Raw genomic sequence first — 26721 nt, 5'->3', positions numbered from 1 at the left:
GAGAAGAACTTTGCAGTATGGTTTCAAAAATATGTGGGCGTTAATTTTATATATTTTTTTTAATTTTATGATTTTTTGTTATGGTTATAATTAACTCTAATTAAGTGCTTTACCATTTGTCAAGTAGGCACATAGGATCCGGATAAACAACAAGTATATATCTGACATTTCCAAAATGCCATTCAAAAGAGTGAAATTATATAGAGTATACTTTTGCGATGGTTACAAATTTCACACAGAAGCTCATGGTCTGAACAAATCAACAATAAATAGCAAATTTTGTGTGAGTATCCAAGGAGGTGATTAATACGGTAAATAGATGAAATTTTAGAAGTCGAGTACCCTGGTTATCCAATTAAAACCATAACTTTGCTTAAATGTCATTGGTACGATCCAACACCGAACATAGGAGTTAAGGTTCACAAACAATATAACTTGATCGAGATAAATGTCAAAATAAAATACAACAAGTTCGAGTCGTTTGTTTTAGCCATGCAAGCCACTAGGTGTGTTACATTCCTTACCCAAGTTTTAAAACAAACAACTCGCAATTGTGGACTGTATTTTAAGTTAAATCTCGTGGCTGGACTGATGTACGTGAAAATCATCCTCAGAAAGACATTGATTTCCAAGAAGATGAAGTTCAAATAAATGAAATCATTATACCAACTACAGCCGATACAGACAATTATGATGATCACGACATGTCAATCATCAGTTCAAATAATGAAAATAACATTGATGAAGAAGGTGAAATTCATGAGGACGAAAATGATGGTATTCTTGACAGGGAGGATAGTTATGACTATAGTAAATTGAGCAATGAAGAACAAGAAGAAGAAGAAGAAGATATTGACTAGATGTTTTTGTTTCTTTTATAGAATGATGGTTACATTGTCTAATTTTTAGATTTTTCATGCCAATTGGTAAATTTTATGTTATGTATTATAGTGCCCTTCATAAGAATTAAATAAAATGAAATTTTATCATTCTTTGGTACATTGAAAGCATTTACTAAAAGGGGACATGTGTTTTTGAGATATTTGTATGTACAATATTTTCATTCAATATCCAATTAAGTAATAATTTATGTTATAATCCGGTTATTTTTACATTGAAATCATAAAAAAATGATTCGGTATAACATAAACATAATTACTTTACAAAAAATAATTCCCAGCAGAATTGGTAACAAAAGTTGCAACATATAATTGCTCAATACTAAAAATTCCACGAGTTTTATTGTCGTTGCAAATTTCCATAGTTAAATTTCTATGAGTTTGAACTACTCCTTATCAACGTTGCTATGGAATACAATTTTGTAACAAATGTCGTCACAAATTAGCTAGGCTTTTTGTTCCATAGCAAAACAAGCAAAGGAAATGAAATTTCATAGTAGAATTCCCTAGCAAATACCTATGAATGGTACTTCCATAGCAAAGCAAATATGGATTGGTTTTCGTTGAAAACGTATGTTGGATAGTAACCACGATAATTGATTCCATAGCAACAGTACATTGGAAACTGATTTCTTAATAAATTTTGTTGCAAAATTGCTACGAATGTTTTTTCCATAGAAATATCATTAGCATAATACTAATAGATATGAAGTCAGTAGCATTTTCCCTAGCAAGTCCCATGCTCACTACTGGAAATAAATTCCGTAGACAATGTGGTTGCAACCTTGGTATGGAACGACATTCCACAGCACGATCCATTGCAGATTAACAACGAAAATACATTCCATAGCGCCCTTCCCTAGCAAAATCGTGTTTTTCTTGTAGTGTGAGTTATTAATGATACTATCATCACATCATCTTTTACTAGTAATTCCAAATGTCAAAATAAGATGGTATTTTTTTTTATAATTCTAGTGTTTATTAGATTGTTCATTCATTGTATGTTGTTTATCATAAAAAAAAGTTGATTGCAATTTTCAATGACAATTTATTTTAGAAACATCTCATATCTAGACATATATTTAATACATACAAAAAAATATAATAATAATAATAATAACAACTTACATTCAAATTTTAATCACCCAATAACTTAATTTTACACATTCTCAAAAACCATAAAAAGCCTTAAGCAAACAATAATTCTTAAACCTAGAATACATGGCACACGAATAATAAAATTTCAACAAAGTATAGTAACAAACAAAGACACATATTAAAACAAAATACGTAAGAATGAAACTGCCGATGGCTGGATGATCATGATAAAATAGATAACTATGAGTTTCGTACTTCAAACACATTGTGATTCCTTACCACAATATCATACATGTGCATTGACTTGAGGTTCTTGAAGTCTTTAGGGAGAGATATGAGGTGAACGATGGATCTTTTATGAAACTGAAGAAAGCCTAGATCATCATAGTACCTTTCTCACCCGATAGAGGTGAGAATTCGTTCAAGAACCTCATATGAAGTAACAACTTCATTGGTAGGCAGGTGCACCAATAACTTCCCACAAGATGCACCTTGCAAATAAGCAGCACCAGGGTTCTATTAGTGTACATTTTATATCAATTGTGTATATGTATAATATCCCATTTATTAGTCAGTATTGTTTCGTATCTAAGCCCATTGTAATTTGTATTTATAAATCTATTGTTTAATGAAATCATTATGGGAAAATACTTACCAAACACGGTATCAGAACTTCATATGCCTTCCTTAAGGACCTCCCAATACAACACCCCACTTCCGCCCCTACTCCCCCATCCTTGGATACACCATCTTACCCACCACATCCACCACAAATACATAATCTTCTTGATCTTCATCAAAACAACCCCATCCGCCACTCGATACTTCCCTAAAGAACCCTCTACCATCCCATCTTCCCCAACCAACTCTTCACGATTTGCAACCCCCCAAAATAGCTCCCTCCCCAACGATAACTCTCCCAACAGTCCCTCGTCATCCTTATCGTCCTATTTCAGCCCCTCTTCGCCTCAGTTACCAATCCATCCTCCTAATATACCCTTCCCTACCCATTATATGGCCACCTGATCTAATCATGGCATATTTAAACCCACATCCAAACTTAACCTACACACTACAACCGAGTCCCCATTACCCAAATCTCACTTATCCTCCCTCAAAGACCCAAAATGGAATCATGCTATGAACACTGAATTTAATGCTCTTATTTCTAATGGGACATGGGCTCTTGTACCTAGACCAAGGGACATTAATATTGTCCGATCTATGTGGTTGTTTAAAAAGAAATATAAATACAGATGGCACTTTGGAACAATACAAAGCTCGCCTTGTGGCAAATGGCAATAGACAAAGACTAGGATTTGATTGTGATGAGACATTTAGTCTGGTTGTCAAGCCGACTACCATTCATATAATTCTCAGTCTTGCCATGTCTTGTAAATGGCCGGTGCATCATCATGATGTTAAAAACGCTTTCTTACACGGAAAACTTAATGAAATTGTTTACATGCACCAACCTCCGGGCTTCCATGACACATAGTTCCCAGATCATGTTTGCGATCTCAACAACTCTTTATACGGCCTAAAACAAGTACATAGGGCATGCTTTAATCTGTTTGCTTCCTTTATCCTTACATGAGGTTTTTCACATAGCAGATCCGATTCTTGTCTATTTATATATAGATCCGGTAATGCCACTGCATACCTGTTGCTATATGTTGATGATATCAACCTTAAAGCATCAACCACATCTCTCCTTCAGCAGATCATCAAACTCTTGGCTGTAGAGTTTTCTATGACGGTTCTTGGTACCTTATCCTATTTCATGAGTATCTTGGAAACTTCCAAAAATGATGGCTTATTTCTATCCCAAAGAAAATATGCTTTGGAAGTTCTTGACTAAGAAAACATGTTGAATTGTAATCCATGTCGGACAACAGCTCACACACAAGCCAAACTCGATGACTCTGGTCCACCCATTGCCGACCCAACCCTTTATCGCAGCCTTGCTAGAGGCCTTCAATACTTAACATTCACCAGACTAGATATGTCTTTTGCTATTCATCATATCTATCTCTATATGTACAACCCGCATGAAACTCATTTTCAGGATTTAAAATGTATCTTGCGCTACATTCTCGGTACTTTGTATCTTGGTCACTAACTTCACCATTCATCATCCACTGGTCTTATTGCCTATTCAGATACAGATTGGGGAGAATTTCCCTCTACTAGACGGTCTAGTAGTGGTTATTGAGTCTTTCTCGGAGATAAATTATTATCTCGGTCATCTAAACGGCAACCAACAATCTCATGATCTAGTATCGTAGCTGAATACTGCGGAGTTGCCAATGCGGTTATAGAAACATGTTGGCTGCACAATCTCCAACACGAATTACATACCCATATTCCCAAAGCTACTATTGTGTATTGCGACAATGTCACTGTTGGTCATCTCTCCACAAATCCATTTCAACACCAAAGGACAAAGCACATTGAAATTGACATCTATTTTATTCAAGATAAAGTCGCTATCGGTCACGTTCAGGTCCTTCACGTCCCTTAATCGCTCCAATATGCATATATATTTACAAAAGGCCTCCCAGCGTCTCTCTTCATGGAATTTAGAAACAACTTGAGAATTCGGAGTCTTCCTACCACTCGAACTGCGGCGGTAGCGGTCGGGGGGGGGGGGGGGGGGGGGAATGTATTAGTGTACATTGTGTATCAATCGTGTGTGTGTGTATAATAGGCCATTTATTAGTCCGTAGTGTTTAGTACACAAGCCTATTATATCTTGTATTTGTACATCTATTGTTTAATGAAATCATTATGGGAAAATACTTACCAAACAGGTTCTCCACTAATCTAACCACACCATTTTTGAACACCCAAACACCAGCCATGTCATTCTAAAAATATTAAGAAAGGAAGAATAAGAGTGTTAAGACGGAAAATTCCATAGGGGAATTAAGGGTTATATTGCCATATGGAAAAGCTATTGAGGGAAAGTCGTCTATTCTACTATCTATATAATAAAATAATGCATCTCTCTCTCTCTCTCTATGTGTGTGTGTGTGTATCTATATATATAGTAGGCAAACTCTTGTACATTACGCAAAATTCTAATTGTATAGTTCGAATAATAAATTTTAATTCAGTATTTATACATGAAAATCTGACGTTCATAGCTAAATAGACATATATTGATGTTCATAGCAAAACAAACATATATTTAACCAATTATATTTATTAATTGTCATAGTTTAAAATAATTTATTACGTCTACTATTAATTGATTATTTTATATGTCGTTCTAAGTTGTATAAATTGTATATCAAACATACATTAATTTCTTTTTAGACAAAACTGCAAATTTAGTCCTTGTGGTTTGCAAAAAATTTGGATAGGGTCCAAAAAGTTTTCGACTTGCATGGAAGGTCCAAAATCAAGGTTTTTCTGTGTTTTTAGTCCAAAAAAACTTGAAATGACGGTTATACCCTTTCACTTTCTTTTTCATTATTTTTTTCATTTTATAAATACTATTTTAATTTAAAAAAAGAAAATAAAATAACTCTCTCGCTCTGTGTGTGTGTGTGTGTGTTTCTCCTTCCACCTCCCAGCTAAAAGGTTAACTCAAAATTCTCCTTAAATATTTAGTGTGTGGGTCTGAAAATCAAACAAAATCTAGATACAAATTGGAAATACATCACCCAAATCGAATCACCATAGGAAATACATTAAACAAATTAGATAAAATGAGTTCAAAGTCAGAACCTTCATTTTCTTCTTTGTTTTTCAACTGTTGATCTGTACCTACATCTCCTTCTCAATCCCAATCCTGGTGACAAGTATCAATGATTGTTGGTGAACAGTTTCTTGCCGAGAAGGGATATGTAGGAGGGCAAGGGGATCATGGGTGAAAGGTGCTATGGGACAATCAATTTTTGAAAATCACAAGACGAAGGAGACGAAATCAAACAAACATGCTCTGGTTTTCTTGTGAGGATAAAATATGAACACAGTTTTAGAGGACGATGGTGGTGAGTCCGATGAACTTTATCATCCCCTCTAGATCCATAAATCCATAATTTGAATATGGTTCTAGAAATTGTTCATCTTTTTTAGGGGGTCACGAGACAAGGATACGTATACATGGATGGAACAAGATTAAAACATATAGAATCCATTCTTGTTCAAAGCATTATCAAAACAAATCAGGAGCAAAGCATCACAAAAATCGAAGTAGTATAAAATCAGAATTTCTATCATTACCACCCATTGCTAATGTCTTGGTGGTGGTGATTTATGATTAGTGGTGGCCGGTGGCGGCAGCCACCATCTCTATGGCTCGATTTTTGGTGGTCTCTCTTTCTTCGTCGGATGTTGCTAGGGTTTCAGCACCGTCTTCGATGATCCTTCTTCTCTGGCGTCATTGATATGACATCGAATCCTACCACGCTCATCAACCTTTGTATACCGATCCTTGGTTGAAATTTTCTTAGCAACTTTAAACCTAAACGCCCCTTCCTCACCTTGCAATCAACACAAAAATAGATACTTGAAAAATGAGGATAGTTCGATTGAGCACCGGAGGACTTCTTATTTGAACTGGATGTAGAAATCATGAATTTCTTTTTTGTGTGCTTTCGATCATCAGATTCTTTATGAAATAAGGGGAATATTTGTTATTATTTAATTAGGTTTGTGTTTGTGTGTGTGTGTGTGAGAGAGAGAGTTATTTTATTTTCTTTTTTTAAATTAAAATAGTATTTAAAAAACAAAAAAAATAATAAAAAAGAAAGTAAATGGGTATTACTCTCATTTCAAGTTTTTTTGGACTAAAACACACAGAAAAACCTTAATTTTGGACTTTCAATGCAAGTCGAAAACTTTTTGGACCCTATCCAAAGTTTTTTGCAAACCACAAGGACTAAATTTGCAGTTTTGTCTTCTTTTTATAATGAATAGCAAATTATATGAAAAAAAATAAATACTAGAACTTTTGGTTATTTTAGACACCGTTTTAAGTTAGGTAAATTTATATTAAACATACGATGCTTTCTATAGATAAATAATAATAATATATAGCATGAAAAATATTATAATTTTAAATAACATAAAAACACTACAATATCTACTATAAACTTTATATCAAAAGAATTTATTAAATACTTATAAATCATACAAAAACAATAGATAGAAATTAACCTACATTTGATAAGGAGAAACACTATTATCCCAACAAAATTTTGTATTACAATAATCATTGATATACCAAAACTTATTTTTTTCAACTCTTCATATTTGTGTCACGAATCACTTTAAATACATTATTTTTAGTCACAAAAACTCACTTATATATTACTAAAATAGATACAATGCGTACACATGCGGAAAAAATAAAGAGATTACCAATTAATAACCATAAGCTAATTGGAAAATATTCTTGGAATGAATTAAACAGTGTAATTAATTAAATGGTTGAATATTTATTAATCAATAGTTGGTTAACTAGAAATGTTCTGTCACGCCCCCAAACCAGGATGGCAGAAACGTCTGGGGGGGTGACATTCATGAATAGTATCACAACATAATGTATAATAGTGAATCAAAACAAATACAACCATCATAACTATAACTGAAAGTGTTAAATTGTTACCATGTATTGTATGTTTCAAAACAATTACATTATGATGACAAAAATGAACAATATGACATGGTAATGTCCCATCCTTAAGAGCCTTGTGGTTACCTATTTACCGATTTACTAAGAATACACGTAGTTTTGAAAAATGTCAAGAATTAAGTTGGTGAGTTCATAAGAGTTTTGCATGTGAAAAATCTGTAACTTTTTCCTTGTAAAACTAATAGTGTACGTTCCTAGAAAATCCAATATTTTCATAAATATGAGTTGCAGTCTTAAAACCCTAAGACCAAAAATGTATAAGTATTTATACACTTAAAATAGTATTATGTAGTTTTATTCATATATAAAACCATTTGGACACATGTTACCCCGTAAACTAAATGAATTGTTGATTGCACATGTGAGTTATTACAACCATGCTAAAACCAAAGTTGGGCTGCTACGACTTTCTTTAGGCGTCAGAATGTTAGACATTTGTTACCCTAGACCTGCTGGTGTAGTCGTAGCTAGCAGCTTAGGTGTAGGGTTTTCGGTCCCGTGTAGATCTATACACAAGTGTCATGCTCTCTTACCGAGATTCTGGTTATAATTTAGGACTTTAGTGTGTACTCTAGTAGGTACAGTGAAGACTGTGTGTCGCATAATTGTTTCAACAAGTTAACGTATAGTGTAATGAAAACCCTTGTAAGTGTAAATATCACATTTACATAGTATTTACATAGTTTAAAAATAATTATACTTTTATAAAATTATTCTAAATGCATCAAAACGGTAAAATAGTGTCAATGACCCATAAACTATACCTATTATAGTTTATTATAAAATGTTTTGTTGTGCCCATATGTTCTCATATAAATATATATATATATATATATATATATATATATATATATATATATATATATATATATATATATATATATATAATTTAACATGTTTAGATGTCCCTAAATAACATATAATTTACATCTATCACAAGTATATGAACATTTAGTATAGTGAAGCCAATTTGCTAGTTTTGGCCCTTTTTACGTCACCAAACGGTAAAAAATTGAGTTATAAACCCAATAAATTTCATTTTTACCTTTTTCTGGATATCAAGCCAAACTAACCTGATATGTTTAAAATAACATATTTTAGGTCAAATCTCACAAAAATGGTATCATAACCTAGTCATGACCATATATCCTAGAAAAACCCTTCTTTTACATAAAAATGGTGGGATTTCAAGGTTTTCTTTTTGCAAAACCAAATCCTTGGTTTTTTTAACTAGTTTCATAACACATGTTTGAAAATAACATATTTTTATTTGTATCCCACAAAAATAATGTAATAACATGGTTAAAACAAGTTTGCTAGAAAATTCATATTATGTTCATAAAAACCATAGTTTTTATGGTTTTGTTTATGTGACTTTTTCTCATGAACATATAGCATGTTTATACTCACTATACATAGATTTGCATTTTAAACAACATACCGCACATAAATGTTCATAATACTAGGTAATAAGATTAATTCATATAAATAATAGTTTTACACAACTTGAAGACTAAGCATGCATAACAATTGGTGTTATTACACAAGTTTACTTGTATCCCACCCCCCCCCCCCTAAAACTTGGATAAAAATGAAAATGATGGGTATGAACTCACCTTGAGTGTGTTTCTTGGTGGATAAATATATGAAGAGGATGGTTTTCAAGCTTAGAACACTTGAAGATGCTTGAAGAACCCTTGAAGATGGAATTACCCTATGGATATCAACACATATTAATGTGTGTAATTGTAGCAAAACTATTATATTTGTGTGTAAAATCACTAGATTAGTGAAGAAAAGCTTACCAAAAGATGAAGAACCAATCATGTGGAGAATTATCCTTAAAAGATATGAAGTGCACTTTCAAGGAGATATGAAGATAGGGGGTGAGGGGATTCGGCCGCAACTTAAAGGGGGGGGGGAGGGAGGGTAGTGGCGGGGGTGGGATGTGGTGGGTGTGAGTGAATGGTTGTATGTTGGATGATAAAATCTGTGGAGAAAAGAAGAGACAATTTTTGTCTCTTATGATGTTTTATAAATCCTAAGTCAACTCTCTTTTCTTTTATAAAAATCTATAAAAAGAGTGGTATATTTATAAAGAAATATGGTGTAAATGATGTATAAATATTTAATTTTAATTATAAAAATTCCATATATTATAAAAATCATTATCATCAAAAATAATAATACATTACACGAAAGTTAGGTTGATTCCTAAACTCTTTCCTATAACATTGGGTGTTTAAGTCGTGTATAAAATATGCCGCATTTGGTGACGAATTCACTAAAAATTTGTATATGTAACCTCTATTATGAATTTGTCATGTAATGTAAGGTTTATGAACTCTAATACATTGTTTTATGAATATTATTTATACCCAAATAATATATAATTGAATTATCGAGATGTTACATTACTAACCTTAATTAGGGTTTATATTCGACATTTGGCAACTAGAGAGGTACTTTGTATTATAATTTGTCAATAGTACATAAGAAAAATTAGGAAATACACCGTTTCTCCTAAAATCCTAATACGAGTTGAATTGACTTGGTTGACTAATGTTGACTTTGTTTGACCAAAATTCAATGTTGTCACATGTTCTAGAACCCTTATGGGATTAGGGTTTGGATGAAATCCCTATTGGATAAGATAGAATTTCCAAATTGGTTCCTTGTCCCACATGGGATGGAGTATAACACTTAAAAATCCAAGGCTATAAATAGGGCCTTAGGGATTTCATTCTTCCTTGCACCTTGGCTTGTCGTTTTTCCAAACCTTCTTACTCGCCCCATAGGGATGATTTATAACCTATTAGGGTTTGTGAAATTGAGCCTTCTCATATTTATTTTTATTCCAGTTTTTGGTGTCATTGGGTATGATACCATTAGAGGGATTTTGGTTTGGGTCCTCTCATCCACGCAACTTTGACGATGGCAAGGTCACAAGCATGGAGGTCACTGACTATATAGGAGGTATCTTATTCTTCTTTATGCTTAATGTTCTCATATGGTAGTTGTAATTAGTATGAAGCCATAGATTCTTACATGGCATGCACACTTGGTGATGAATTCACTAAAAATTTGTATATGTAACCTTTGTTATGAATATGTCATGTAGTGTAAGGTTTATGAACTCTACTACATTGTTTTATGAATATTTTTTATACCCAAATAATATATAATTAAATTATCGAGTTGTTACATTACTAACCTTAATTAGGGTTTATATTCGACAATTGGAAACTAGAGAGGTACTTTGTATTATAATTTGTCCATAGTACATAAGAAAAATGAGGAAATACACCATTTATCCTAAAATCCTAATACGAGTTGAGTTGACGTGGTTGACTAATGTTGACTTTGTTTGACCAAAATTGATTGTTGTCACATGTTCCAGAACCCTTATGGGATTAGGGTTTGGATGAAATCCCTAGTAGATAAGTGGGAATTTCGAAATTGGTTCCTTGTCCCACATGGGATGGAGTACAAACTTAAACATCCAAGGCTATAAATAGGGCTTTAGGGATTTCATTCTTCCTTGCACCTTGGCTTGAAGTTTTTCCAAACCTTCTTACTCGCCCCATAGGGATGATTTATAACCTATTAGGGTTTGTGAAATTGACCATTTTCATGTTTATTTTTATTCTAGTTTTTGGTGTCATTGGGTATGATACCATTAGAGGGATTTTGGTTTGGGTCCTCTCATCCACGCAACTTTGAGGATGAAAAGGTCTCAAGCATGGAGGTCACTGACTATATAGGAGGTATGTTATTCTTCTTTATGTTTAATGTTCTCATAGGGTAGTTGTAATTAGTATGACGCCATAGATTCTTACATGGCATGCACACTTGGGTATATCATAGATTAAATTTTCTACTACCAAGTTTAAGTGTATTTTATGCATAGAAAACACAACAAAAGCACCATCAAAGTAAGAGGTAAATTATTTGGATATTCGTTTGGATGGTCTAGGTAGTTGCGAATGTTGCGACAAGTTTGGAATGCACAAGTGGGTTCTCGTAAGGTCCCAATTTGAGTTAATCAAACTAGTGATCAAAACAAACAATATCAAGAAAGAGTAGAAGAACAAGATAATCAAGAAATGTGCACGTTCATTCACAAAAATGTCTGGTACACCTTGAGTTACACACAGTTGACCATAAACACATGTGATACGTCACTCAGTACGTCCACTCTCTCTGACAGACTGCGACACAAACTATTTATAGGGAACTGACTGGCCGTAAACAGGTTCACGACCGTAAACTTGTTTACGACCGTAAACACCTAATAACAAGCTACAAAACACCTCCAACATGACCAAGACCCTATCAAGACTAATAAAAAAGATTGCCTGGCCCAAACCACTAATCTATGACCTATCAATCTCCCCCTTGGTTTGTGGCTAGCATAAGCTTAGTCTTCATCTATCATAAGTTCTTAAACAACCTCACATCCAATCTTTCAATAGCCCCCAACCAAAGCCTGTTGGCAATGATCTTTGCAACCATTCTTGTGTACTCTTTAGCGGCTGCCTCCAAGATACCTGATTTGCAAATTATTTGATGACTTGCCAGGTTGTGAATTTCTCTCTCCCTAAACCTCAGAAGATCATTAGCTTTAACAAGTCGAAGAACAGTGTCACTGTCTGAAAACTTGATTGTTGTAGTGGCTGCGACCTCATCAAAAGCCAATAATTCCATCTGATCCAGATATCCATCATGAAAATGTTGAGGATTTGGAATTTCTTTAAACTGTTTCGTAGCAGGCCACAACAATATCTTCATTGGCTCGTTTTTTTTGGGATTAAGCACCTCTGGATATCTTGTAATCAGAGAGTTAGATGTCGTCATTCCAGATAAATTTTTTTTTGACCTGCCGCTCTAAAAAGAGTTTGAAACTGAAAGCCTGAGGATCTTTGGAGGGATTGTGGAATGGAGCGTTTGAGGGTTCTGTAAGATTGACTCTTGTCCGAAAACAAAAGTCGTGAGTACTCTTGTAGTATTTGGCAGGGCCAAATTTCCTCTTCACCAACCACAGTTTTAGGTCAGCGTTATATACCCACATCTTAATTCCCGAACGATTTCCAAACTTGTCGCCAAATTTTCATTTTTCAAGGTCAGTTACTGTTAGTTGATGCTGGTCTCCACTTCGATTCTCATCAGAGTTCATCATAAACAGCCATCCTTCTTTCTTCTTAGAAGTAACTTTTCTTTTAGCGTGGTTGATAGTGATTCGAGTATTGGAATTGATAGGCCCAGTTTCAAATTGATCGACAATTCGTATGGTTCTGGGAGGTGGAGGATCCACATGGTTGCCATTCAGAGAAGGCTGGACAGGGAAGCTGGAAAGACCTTCAGTTGCAATTGGTGGAACGACAGATGACTTAAACTTATCACCAAATTCTTCATAAAGTTTGTTCTTTTAGTCATAATAGCATGTAGTAATCGCTCCAAGGTGAGTTTGGAGATCAGATATTTGCTTTGACTTGGATTCGTTGTCGGCTTCAACAACTGAGAGACGAACATCAAGTTTACCTATCAACGCGTCCTTCTTGATGAATGTTTGTTTCAATATGCCAATCTCAACCATGAGCTCTGGGTTGGAAGGCTCAACTCCCCTAGATCTACCTTCCTCAATAGATATGCCTTTTCCGTGAGGAGGAAAGCCTGTTACTTCTTGTGATGCCAAGGCCCTTGCAAGTCTCACAGAGGAGATATCATGTGAAGGCCTTGGTGGGGAGGAACCTCCAAGAGCTAAAGAAACTCCAGCTTCAAAAATGGATATTGGTCCTTCAAGATCAGGAGCAGTTGAAACGGTTGGAGTAGTAGCTAATGTAGTGACTGCAGGTTGAATGGGTGAGGTATGTCCCTGAATTACCCCCCCCCCCCCCGGCCTTGGATTATGTCTTATTCGCTTTAATAGAGGCTGGGAGGTATGTGTCACTGGCGGATCACTCACAAATGGCGTACAGGTTGGAACAGCAACCTGAAGGGGAGGAATCCTTAACGCTACTTCCATATCAATTGTAGCACCGGCCATCTGATCAAAAGCTGGAGACGTCACTTTGAGAACACCAGTAACTCCTTATGTCTCCATTGCGGGTTGCACAACATCATGGACAGTGTCAAAGAAAGCATCGAGGTCTTCACTGCTTAACCTTGTATCATTATCTTGCTCAAAACCAATGAATTGCCAACCCAAGAAGCATCAAATCTTTTCAAAAATAAGACATTTTGAAGACTTAAAAGTTAAAATTAAAATTAAAATTAAATTTAAAAGAAATTTAAACTAAACTATTATTTTATTTTATTTTGATGATTTTTTTAAATAAAAACAAAAATAAAAATAAAATTGTACAACACTAATTTCCTTTTTCACCATAGCACATAACCTTTTGTGATATAGGGATCAAAGTTATTGGACAACCTTAATCCGTTTATCGGTATCTCCTTTTTCATTAATAGATTTGGTCAATTGCCCGTATTGTGGTCCACTTAAGTATGAAATATTGTGAAAAAATTAAGAAATACTACAAGTGACAAGACATTGTGACTTTGCGATTCTAGATAAAATTCCTAACGACCACTTATCTGACGACGACCAAGGATATTGTTGTCCACCTAAATTGAGCAGCGAGATCTACAGACAATCCATTAATTGCATAATTTTAGATGTACTAGAACATGTTTCCCGCTTCATGATATACCCCAATAATCAAGAACTTCCGAGATATTCCATACTTTAGGTGAGCATACAATTATTATGGGAGAAGACAGATTTAGAATGCATATGCTGTACACCCAGGTTGGATCTCTTCCAATCATACAAAGGGTGAAACATACGACTAACTGGAGTTTCGAGGGATTGAGAAGTAGAATGGTGCATATGTTGTGTACCAGGTTGGATTGTTAATCATGTAGAGGAGACAACATATGGCTAACAGGTAGGAAGAATTGCATAGAAGGAGATACAGAGAGATAGAATTGCAGATGTTGCAGTCCAGGTCGGATCTTTCGATCACATAGAGGAAGCAACATATGAATGACAAAAAGAAAGCAAAAAAATAATTTCCTACAAACCTACTTAATCGGAATTTCCTGGTCGCTCTATCAATATCGGAATTAAGGACAAAGTTCATACATCAAGGAAAAGTTAAACCACAATTCTAGATACAAATTATTTAGTGTAATCCGCAGATTCCCATGTATATCTCCCTGCTCAACCTATCCGAGCATCGTACTGCCAGGCTAAACAAAACTCTCTAGGTCTATATTTGTCAATTCTCTAGATTCCTTAAGTTTATATGTTCCTAGTCAAGTCCCTTAAATCTTTCGTGCCTACCAGCGCATTGAACACAGAGCCTAGACAATTCTATTTTGGTACTTTACACAAATTCAAATTGCCTATTATCACCGAGTTTATATCACTTTCCATCACATCACCTACAGACCAACTACTTTTGGATTTTCTAATTTATATAATTTTTTTTAATTTTCTGACGTTTTTTGTTTTGTTTTTATTGCTCCCCCTAAATTTGTGCATAGCAGAGAATGAAAATTAAATGTGAAAATTTAAACTATCCTAAAAAAAATCAGTCTTCAAAATGGATCATTTTTTAGAATATAGGGGTCTCAAGAAAATTCAAACCGTAGTCCATAAGCTGATTTGTGAGACACCCAACAAGCTACTCTTTAACTCAGGAGCATAGATGACATTCTCAAAACTAAGCACTCCATTTGTAAGTGTTCCTTTCTGTGTGATCTTCCCTCCATCTTCTCCTGCGAAGGAAAAATAGCCCTCATTAATAGTCTGAATAACATGCAGTTGGGAGATGTCTCATGTCATGTGCCTGGAACAACCGTTGTCGACGTACCAAGGTCTGACGACATTCCCCCATAGCTGTTGCTGCACAATGCGCGAGATCAATTAGATTTAGGGACCCAGGTGATAACAACACTGGATTTTTCTTTACTAGTAGCGGATTTTCTTTTTTTAATTTTTGAATTTGATTTATCACCAGATGCACAAGTAGAAGATTGAGATGATTAGACATTTAGATTCTTGGGAACCATTGGTAGTTAGGTTTAAAACTTTACAAATGATTTTGAAACAATTTTCTTTGGGTTTGATTGTTTGGGTTTCCGTCTAAAATTAGTCGTAGACCCAGATGAAGACTTTCACGAATCCTATCTTGGCTTAGCCACGATCGGTTTCGTGAAAGTACCTGTTATATTTGCATGAAAAACTTGTTTATTTCTTTTAAGTTAATCCTTTTTTCTATCCTTATGAACATTCCAATCACCATCACGAGAACGAGGTCTCGAGAAATTTCTCGTGAGATATCTTCCTCGCGACTTCCTCTCTCTTATATGTGCATGAAAAGGAACAAATGCCCGATTTGGACAATTTTGAGCAATATGACTAGCAATTCCACAGTTAAAGCATGTTTGTTTCTTAGAATAAAAACTGCTACTGCTCTTTTCTGGTTTAGTGGTTTTATTGACTCCCTTGCTCTTTCCACATGTATAAGTGCATGATTCAAGTTTTGTGACAGGTGTAGCTGCAGCGAGTGTGATAGTAATAGAAACTTCAGAATTATTAGAAACATCATCATCACCAATCGAATCATCAGTTTAAGAAACAATATTATCTTAAATTGAACCATCATTTCTCAAAACATAATTATTATTAGCACAATTTTCTCTAAACTCCTGCTTTCGTTGACTTAAAGATGTATCTACATGGGAAGTAGAAACGTTAGTATCTAACTCCCTAGCACTACATTTTGTCCCCTGTTCAGTAGCTGGTTTACCATAAACCATAGATGGCTCTCGATCAATTTCCTCCTGAGTCAAAGGTTTAACAGTATAATTGTTATTGAATGGGGGAGGGACACTCTAATAACCTATTCCTACTTGCTTTTGGTCCTTCCATTTCATTTGGTGCTCAATTATTGTTGCAACTCTTTCACTTGACACATCAAATTTTTTTTAGTTAAATTTAGCATTTTCAAAACGAGTCTTCAATGTGTTAAGTTCTATAGTTAAAACATCAAAATCCTTTTTAAGATATTTATATTGAACACACTTGTCACTATAGTCTGCTTGTAATTTCTTGTAGTCATTTGTCTTGGCCTCTAATTGGTCTTTCAATGGTTTCAGGACTTTTTTAAGGTAGTGTTTGGCACGCCATAGCTAGCTAATAAGCTAGCTTTTTTTTCGAGCTTTTTTATGTTGTCGTGTTTGGTAAGACAAAATGTGGCTTATAAGATAGCTTATAAGCTAGCTTTTTGAAAAGCTACTTAGACAAGCTTTTTAGGATCTTTTTGTAATTTTCCAAATACACCCCTTAATTAATTATAGAAACACATTCTCTTACATGTCCTTTTATGTAATTTTATATATTTCAGCTAGATTTTCAGCTAAGTTTACCAAACGTTATTTTTTATCAGCTAGCTTTTCAGCTATGAACTAACTTTTTATTTAACAACTAGATTTTCAGCTATCAGCTAGCTTTTCAGCTAACAGTTAGCTTTTCAGCTAACAGCTAGCTTGTCACCTAGTACACCCAACATAGCCTAAGTTGGTATCCCTCATATTTTAGTTCTTCGTTTCTCTACGTAGTAATTCGTAATGTTCACGTAAATTCTCCAACGAAATTTCATTGACTTTGACTTTTGAAGAACTCATTGTTTACCAAAAATGCCCTTTGACTTGAAACCAAGAAAGCCAAACTTAAAAGTCAAATTTAAAAAATCAAACTTAAAAGTCAAACTTGAAAAGTCAAACTTAAAAGTCAAACTGAAAAAGCTAAATTTGAAACTTTAAAAGTTAAACGAAAAAGTCAAAGTTTCAAGTCAAAGCTCAAACTTTAAAGTCAAAAGTCAATTTTTTTAAGGAAAAAGTCAAAAATTAAAAGCTAATATTTTTGGTTGAAAATGGATATGAAAATTTTGAAAAATTGATTTTTTTGGGCAAAATATGTCAAGATTGCGAAATTAAGAAGAAGCAGCGAAGCCTTAAGATTTAAAAATGGAAGCTGATTAACGAGTTCCTTGCTAGATCAAGTGGAAGAGGCGTTGGTTGATGACACAAGGGACCCAGGGCCGATCCCTGGTAATCCCAAAATGTTTTTTAAATGTACGCAGCTGCTTGCGAGGACGCTGCATGCGAGGCTGCTGACCGAGAATGCGTGGCTGACCGGGAACGTGCGAGACCGTAAACGAGACGCTCCACCGCAAACTCGCCTGACCGAACACGTGCGAGGCTGGACGCACACCGAGGACCGTGAACTCTATGGAACCCAAGCCGCAAACGCTTATTCGTCCGAGAACCCTTCAATCGTCGTAAACCCTGCTTCAGATCGCGAAAAACCCGACATTTTTCACCTTTGTTGCTCCAAAACTCATTTTTAGGAAAAATGCAAAGAACAAACCCCCCTTATTTTGCCAAGAGCTATCCTAAAACGCAAAAATCCTTCAAAAATAAGATCACATACGCTCCAGATCTAGAAAAATTATTGATACAATCCTTTAATATGTTTTGACACCGGATTTGTTCTGATACCAATTGTAAGGTCCCAATTTGAGTGAATCAAACCAGTGATCAAAACAAGAAATAGCAAGAAAGAGTAGAAGAACAATATGATCAATCAACGCACACATTCATTCACAAATTGTTTATAGGGAACTGACTGGTCATAAACAAGTTCACGATCGTAAACTTGTTTACGACCGTAAACACCAAATCAGCCATAAACACCTAATAACAAGCTACAAAACACCTCCAACATGACCAAGACCCTATCAACACTAATACAAAAGATTGCCTAGTCCAAACCACTAATCTGTGACCTATCAGTTCTTGTGTTATGGTTGCCTCTAGATATTTCAGATTTTGATAAGAGATTCATTTCAGTTAAGACTGTAAAAAAGGAGAGGGGTCTACTTTCTTTTAAATTAGTAACGTCATGTTCTAGCAAACTATTTCAAGTAATCAGGATAGGTAATTAGTTACCAATAATTTATGTTGTATTTGGCATCTCCCAACTATAAGAATGATGCCTCTAGTATTTATGTTGATTCTTATGATGAGTTATTTGATGGAAATTTGTAGGCAAGGTGGGTGGTTAGTCCATTTGTATATAGCTAGATAATTAATGATATGTTGGTACTATTGGAGTTATTACTTGTGAATCTGCATGAGCTTCTGAATGTTATAAAGGCGGTAATGTTGGGGAAGGTTTGTAAGGTCTCCATCTAAGATGTAGAGCTCACTTATGATTGGTTGGTTATTATACGATGGTTTGTCATATTCCATGTTATGCACTCCGAGAGTCAAGGTTGGTAGGTATCTAGTTGAGTCAGTCTGAAGCTTTGTTGTTTGAAGATGTCATTCGGTGGTAGTTTGAACCCTAAGTAGGGAAGAGTTGATTATTACGATCAGAGGGTCAATAGACTGTTCAGTTTGTGGTTTTAATTCAATGGGTTAGGGGAATCTATGGTTTAGGTATGCGAGGTTTTTGGTTTAGGTTAATTGTTGTATTAGAGAAGGAAAGTAGGATACCATTGAATTGCTTGAGGTTAGGAAGTTGTATCGTTTTGTTTCTCAAGTATCCGTCGAATTCCTTCATGGTCACGGAGAATTCAAGCATTGGTCATATCGTGACTATTGAGCAAATTCTCGTTAGGTCTATGTATTCAGGAGTGCATGTAGTAATTCCTTTCGTAAGCGCCAGGGATCTTGATAAAGGAGTGTTTTAGTTATTCAGGTTGTGTAATAGATAAAGAGAGCATTGTTAGCTCTTAGGTGATGGGTTTTGAGCACTACATCATTACAATGGTGTACATTCAACCCTTATGCTTTGGATCTAGGTTTTTCTCAAGTTATACATTCAATTCTAATAATCCAAAGCATGAACCCTAACTAGCATACAATTTTCGAGATTTGTAGTATAAAACATAGTTGGAAGAATACCTTTCCTTGTAGCTTGTAGATCTTGACCTTCAAGAGCTTAGTGCCTCAATTTTTGCACCTCTAATGAGACACAAACAACAAGTAGCAACTGGAAGAATATGAGAGAGGTGATAAGGCTAAAAAATCGGCTAAGGTTCCCTCTTAGGATGTAGTGGCCGATTTTAAGGATCCTAGGGGTTCCTTGTATAGCTAAGCTACTAGGGTTTCTGACTAGAACTCTAATTCTCTCTTAGGCCTTAAACAACCCATTAGATCCTTCCAGAAGCCCCATTTGGACGAAATTTATGTGGGCTACAAATAAAATTTCCTCCATCCCTTCCTAGGGATCCATAAGCCCAACTTGCAACTATCATATAATTGCAATATTAGTTCTGTTGATGTCAAAATTAGTTGTGAGTTGTCCAAGGTCAACGGATAGTTTCGTTAATATGTAACTTTATTATAAGGGTAATTAGTGTCGATGCTTTTCAAGTCTAGTCCCTTATATTTTTGTGTGCTTTCTAGTTCCCTATAAATAGGTGTTCAGTACTAGAGTTAGATAAGAACTTTCATGTAAGTGTATAAAACACTCTGTACTCATTGAAAGCATAATCGAGCCAAACAAACTTTATTTATATCTTGTGTTCATCATTTTCATATAATTTTGGTTCTATAATTCATACTTGATTACGTAACAACTACATTTGGTATCAGAGCAGGAATCATTCTGCAATGATCTGATATTCATTTGTGTCAAAAGTATTTTGAGTCTCGTTTTAGAGTCAAAAGTTCCACACTTTTGATTTTGAAAATCTTCTTAGATCTTCAGTAGTGATTCGATCTTGTGATTAGGTTGTATAATCGAGTGTTCGATTTATGATTCTGACAAAATCATCCACATATTTTCAAATTCCTGAAGCTTTTCTAAAACTTTGTCCGTACATCAATGGCGAACTTCAACATGAACACAATGACTTCCTATTTCTCATCTGCTTGGTTCTTCAACTAAAATTCCTATGTGGATTCCCAAATTTTATGATCAATGGGCTGATCGTATGGAAGATTACTTGAACGGTATTGATGAAGAACTCGAGAATTGTATTCTCGATGATGTTCGGCCTCCTACTGTTGTTCAAAGCATTGCAACTTCTTCAAGAAATCAAAATGTCATTGAACAACCTGAGAGATTATTGAAGAACGAGAAGAAGTGTATGCGTGAATTAAGAGGCACTCTTCCTCTAGTTGTGTACAATTATGTGCATAGCTGTTAAACTGCCAAAGAAATTTGGGATACTTTGAAAGAAAAGTATCTAGGTAGTGAGAAGACCAAAATCAATTTAGTGAAACATTGTCAGGTGGAATTAAGAGAGTTTATAGAAACAAGGTGAATCCATTGAATTGTATTATGATCGACTAAATGAGCTCATATATATGTGCAATCAATATGGAATCACCATGTCAACTATGGAGTTTAATCTCACATTCATTATGGGGCTTCGTAAAGAATGGATAAATGTTAGTCTGAGAGTGAAGACTCAACAAAGTTTTCATTATTTCACCTTAAATGATCGTTACAATTTGCTGAAAACTCATGAAGCCGAAGTGAATGAAATAGCTGAAGAGTCAATAATCATTATCGGTGGTCTACTGGCTCTTGTATCGAAGATTTCGGGGAGAGAAGCTGTGAAAGAAAATGTTGAGAAAGAGAATTGTGAGGATGAAGGTCTCATTGTCAATTCAGATGACGAAGTCCTAGCAATTTACTCTAACAATCGAGTAAAGAAGTTCTTTAAGAAACCATTTAATGCAAATTCAATAACAACTGATGGAAAAGGAAACTTCGCTACGAAGATTGTGAATGAAGAGAAGCAGATGGAAAAGAAGGAAGTTCGTGTTGATGATGAGAAGAAGGAGAAAAAGCTAAAAGGAGACTCATGATTCGACTGCCATTATTGTAATGGAGCGAATCATATGGCGAATGATTTTATGTTAAGAAAGAGAGATGAGAAGAAAAGTAAGATAAAAGATGAGGATTACTATGTCGAAAGACTGGAAGAGGTGCACACAAAAGAGTAAGGTTTATCACTAGTGGTCAAAGGATGGATGAAGACGAAGGTACATACCAAATTTGATCATCTGGCTCAGATGATGAAGAAGCATAAAATCCTACCCATGGAGCGATGTTCGCTATGCATGAGGATGAAGAGGAAGAGAAGATAAATGGGAAATGCTTTGTTTCGACATCTTTGAACAAATCACCAATGAATTCTCAGGTACACTCTCTTTTACAATATTTTAATATTCTCTCTAGTGCATATGATTCAAGACTATATGAGTTTTGTTGGGTTGAAGATTCGTTCAAGGATTGCGTCATTGGGCTCGGCTGTTAGTCCATATATTTTGTACTCCGGTTTTGGGCCTGTCCAACTGTGAGCTTGTTAGGTTTACTATATAAGGATATGCTTGCATGCATATTAGGTTAACGCTTTAGAGAATAACGATAGCTTTGCAGATTTCTTTATCGTTCTTGTAACCCTTTTAACCCTCTACAGTTGATGTTCTTGAACGAGCTCTTCTGAGGGTTTAAGTTTAATTATTCGACTCGTTTGATTAATTCTTGACTTGTTCTTTATATTCGTGTTCTTGCTGTTTAATCATTATTTTACCTGTTTAAGATCTAATCGATCTTCAAGATTAAGTTTTAATCTCATCAATTGGTATCAGAGCAGGAGGCTGTGTAATCGATACACATCTTTTCTGTGAAAAGGTTTCAATTAGGGTTTTTCCGCAATTACTGATATTTATTGAGCCGTCATCTCATTATTGACGTATCTTGATATTTATTGTTTTGCCCTAATCTGATTTATTACAAGTCTGATCTTTGAACAGGTTTTTCGATCATAATGGACGAGTCACAATCGAATCCCATCAATATTTCCAACATCATCGGTTCAACCACGAAGATTCCAATCCTATATACCCATGATTATGAAGTCTGGGCGCATCACTTCGAAGACTACGTTATAGGATCTGAGGATAATGGATACCTCATATGGGAAGCAATCATTAATGGACCTTTTTCTCATTCTGCAACGTCAAGGATTATTAAAACTCAAAAGGAGTATAATGATCTGCTGAAGGATGTCAAAGATATTGCGCAAGATGAAAAGGATAAATTCCAGTGTAATATCAAGGCGTTAAGATTGATAAGATTCGCCCTTCAGTCCGACACCTTCAGGTTGGTCAGCTCATGCACGACGGCAAAGGAAGTTTGGGATAGACTTCACGAACTATACTCTACAGACGAGGATCTTGAACATTCTATCCAAACCTTGCTCTTATCTGAGTTTGGAGAATTCAGGCAAGGAGACGAAGAAACTATGACCCAGACATTCGATCGCTTCAATCATCTTCTCAGCAGGATGATCAAACATGACATCGAAAGGAAGCTTATCGAGCAGAAAGTTACTTTCTTAAATGGTCTAAGGTCAGAATGGAGAGCAGTGGTGTTAAGAGTTAAAGCCCATGAGCAGTTTAAATCATACTCTTTGGCGAAACTGGTGGGTATTCTCAAGTCTCAGGAGAAGATTATGCTGCAGGAAAAGAATGTTGTTTCAAGCCTAGGTTCGCTGGCCCTCCTATCAAAAAGTAAAGCTGTGATGGAGGATGAAGACCTCAACTTGGAGGAGTATGACCTCACGTCTGAGGATTATGCTATGATGGTGTCTAACCCCAAGAGGTTCATTAAGAAGAGATTCCCCAGCAACAAAAACCGAAACTGGCAGGGGAGTTATAGTTCAGAAAAGGTTAATAATGAACCGAAGGTTGAAGAGCCCAAGAAGGAACCGAAAGCAGATGGTGATTCTGGAGTAAGCTGTTACTATTGTAGAGGCAAAAATCACTATGCTAAGGATTGTGTCCTCAAAAAGATGGATGAAAAAGATGAGGAAAAGGATGAGGAAGCTTTGCTACAGAAAAAGCTTGATGAGACGAGGAAGAAGAAATCTACCGCTAACCCTTCCATGAATGCTCTTATTGTGCAGGGTTCGGTTGCTGATGACGAGTTCGGTGGAGTGGAAGTCTGGTCAACCGACTCTGAAGACGATGAAGTGAGGAAGCCTTCTCATGGAAAGGCTTGCATGGAAAAGGAGGAGAGCAGTGGAGGAAGGTGCTTCATGGTGTCCGATGTATCTCAGATGAGGGGATACAACACTGATGGTGGAAGCAATGAACCGAAGGAGCAGCAGGATATGTGCTTTACGGCCAAACCGCTCAGCGTACAGTTCAACGAGCTCGATGAACTGATCAAGAAGGTACAATCGGTTTTCGTTTCATTTAAAGTACCACAATCCTCATATGAGAAAGAACTAAAAATTGTTAATACAAGAATTTCTAATCTAGATAGTAGTTTAACTCAAACTCGAGTCACCAATTCTAACCTAACTGATCAATTAAGCAGGGTGTCATCGAAGAGTGAGGAGCGGCGCATGTGGATCGAGTTGAAGGAGTCTGAATTAGTTAAAATAAAAGACGAAAACATTTATTTACAAAGAGACAATTTAAAGTTGTTAAAACAGCGGAATGTTTTTTGTTTAATTGCAAAACGTCTTTATTCTAATATTACTCAGCTTCACTTGGACTGTGAAATAGGCCAAAAGATCCATCGCATGATTTTGACCTTCCTTGAGTTTAAGGAGGATGAAATCGATGCTGAAGCTTATAATTGTGAGAGTGTGATATCATCTGATGACATTAATCCGACCTACATGTATGGACTGGACAAAATAGAATCTTTCATTAAATCCAAGGACCACAAGGACATGCTTAAAAACCTTTTGGATGAAAATGATAGACTTAAACTGAGAACCGAAACCATAAAAAAATTTGACTCTTTAAACACCAACTTGAGCTCAGAAAACAAAATTGATGTTGAGAATGCATCTGAGCTTAATGAGGACGAAAACATGAGTGAAATTTTTGTAGAGGACACGGTTGACTGCTCAGAATTTGTAAAAAACAAGCCTGAAAACCACAAGAATCTAATTTATGAAAATTCAGTGGAGTTCGCTCGATTGTCCCAACAAAAGTCCCCGATCTTAGCAGAGAGAGCGGTTGTATATCAAAAGGTCAGGACCACTCCAAATCAAGTGTACAAGGTCACTGGAGTAACCGAACATCAGACCGCTGAACTCACAGCTATTGTAAACGAAGACAATGCTGATGGCTGCGATGAGTACTTCTGGTCAGCTCCAATAGATAATGCAAACGAAACGGTAGGCTTATCAGAGAGAACCTCATGGATGAGTAAAGGTAGATACATACCAGAACCCTTGAATAAGCCAGATAATTTCGATGAGCTAAGTACTAGCGGTACGAAAGACATTCCTCAAGAGAATGGAAGTTCGGCAAAAGAAGACATTCCCTCTAGTTCCTCAGTTCAAAGTGAGACTCCTACAGTTCAAAGTGAACCAGCCAAGGAGAAATCGAAAATGAAAGCCAATATTCATCATCAACCGAAGCAGATGAGGAATAAGAAACGTGAAAGGAACCAGAGATACAGGAAGAATCTCTCTGAAAGGAAACAATTCTGGCAATCCCAAAATGCATATTTCTCACATCAAGACAAGAATCTGAAGTTTGAGAACAATCCTGTCAAAAAGCATGAGAGCCACAACAACCGAAAGCCAAGGTTCGGTTCAGAAGAGAATACCAACCGAAAGCAAAGGCTCGGTTCTGAGAATGACTCCAACCGAAAGCATAGGTTCGGTTCAGAGAACTGCTCCAACCGAAAGCAAAGGTTCGTTTCAGAAGTCAAAAGAGATCAAAACTCCAAGGTCAGTCCCACCAATGATCAAAAGCAAAAGGGTCACCTAGAGTCTCTAGCCAAGAAGTCATCTCAATCCAAGCCCACTCCTTCTCATTCATCTAATTCTTCTAATTCTTCCAATTCATCTCCATCTTGCTCTAAAGCTCATTCTGTTCGTTCTCAAAAATCTCATTCGTCAGCTGAACAAAAAGGCAAACAGAAGGTTAATGCATCTAATCCAGAGTCTAAACCGAACGCACCTAATCCTAATAAAATAAAAGTCTTTACCATCAAAAAGAAAGATGAAACAACACTTATAAAACGAACATATCTTGTTGACATCTCTCTTACTATTCCTGTTCCTATGAAAAGCTCACGTGGACCCAAGAAACTTTGGGTTCCTAAATCTGCTTAATTTTTGCAGGTTATAAGTGACGAGCAGTTCGACGAAGAATGGTACATCGATAGTGGCTGCTCGCGTCACATGACAGGAAGGAAAGAAGAGCTCAGGGAATACAGGTCTCTTTCAAACGGTGGCAACGTCAAGTTCGGAAACAACTCTTTCGGCACCATAAAGGGATACGGAATGATAACTAATGGTGATTTTACTATAAGGAAGGTGGCTTATGTGGAAGGACTACAACACAACCTCATCAGTGTATCTCAGCTTGTTGGAGGTACAGGTCTCAAAGTCTCATTCGACGATGAAGGCTCTAAAATTATTGAGAAGAAGACGAAGAAAGTAATTCTCAAATCGGAGCGTAAAGGTGAAATGTTTCCTCTAAACCTTAAACCTATCAAAGGAAACCCAGCTATATGCTTGTTATCAAAAGCTCAATCTGACGAAAGCTGGTTGTGGCACCGAAGACTCTCTCATCTCAACTTTAAAGATATCAACAAACTTGTCACTGGAGGTCATGTTCGAGGCCTTCCATTGCTCAAGTTCGACAGAGATCATTTGTGTGCTGCATGCGAAATGGGGAAGTAGAGTCATCAAAGTCATCCATCTATAATTAACACAAAAGTTGTTGAACCACTCGAATTACTTCATATTGATTTGTGTGGTCCATCATCTATCGAAAGCATCGGTGGTAACAAGTATATTGTTGTTATTGTTGATGACTTTTCACGATTTACATGGGTGTTCTTTCTAAAGCTCAAATCTGAAGTGACTCATAAGCTGAAAGTGTTCATCAAGCAGATTGAAGTACAACTCAAGAAGGTCGTTCGCAACATCAGAAGCAACAATGGTCTGGAATTCAAGAACAGGGAATTTGAAGAATTTCTAGCAGAAAAGGGAATAAGTCACA

The 26721-nt window shown here is 35.8% G+C and overlaps 1 pseudogene; it reads right to left on the bottom strand.

Annotated features, from left to right (window-relative positions):
• Positions 1–2237: 2237 nt before the first annotated feature.
• On the bottom strand, positions 2238–4861 carry LOC111907776 (flowering-promoting factor 1-like protein 4; annotated as a pseudogene).
• Between the last annotated feature and the right edge of the window lie 21860 nt (positions 4862–26721).

Source organism: Lactuca sativa, chromosome 5, assembly GCF_002870075.4.
Source record: "Lactuca sativa cultivar Salinas chromosome 5, Lsat_Salinas_v11, whole genome shotgun sequence".
NCBI lineage: Eukaryota > Viridiplantae > Streptophyta > Magnoliopsida > Asterales > Asteraceae > Lactuca > Lactuca sativa.
Note: the sequence above shows the minus strand (reverse complement) of the source record. Positions and strands in the feature narration are given on the sequence as shown.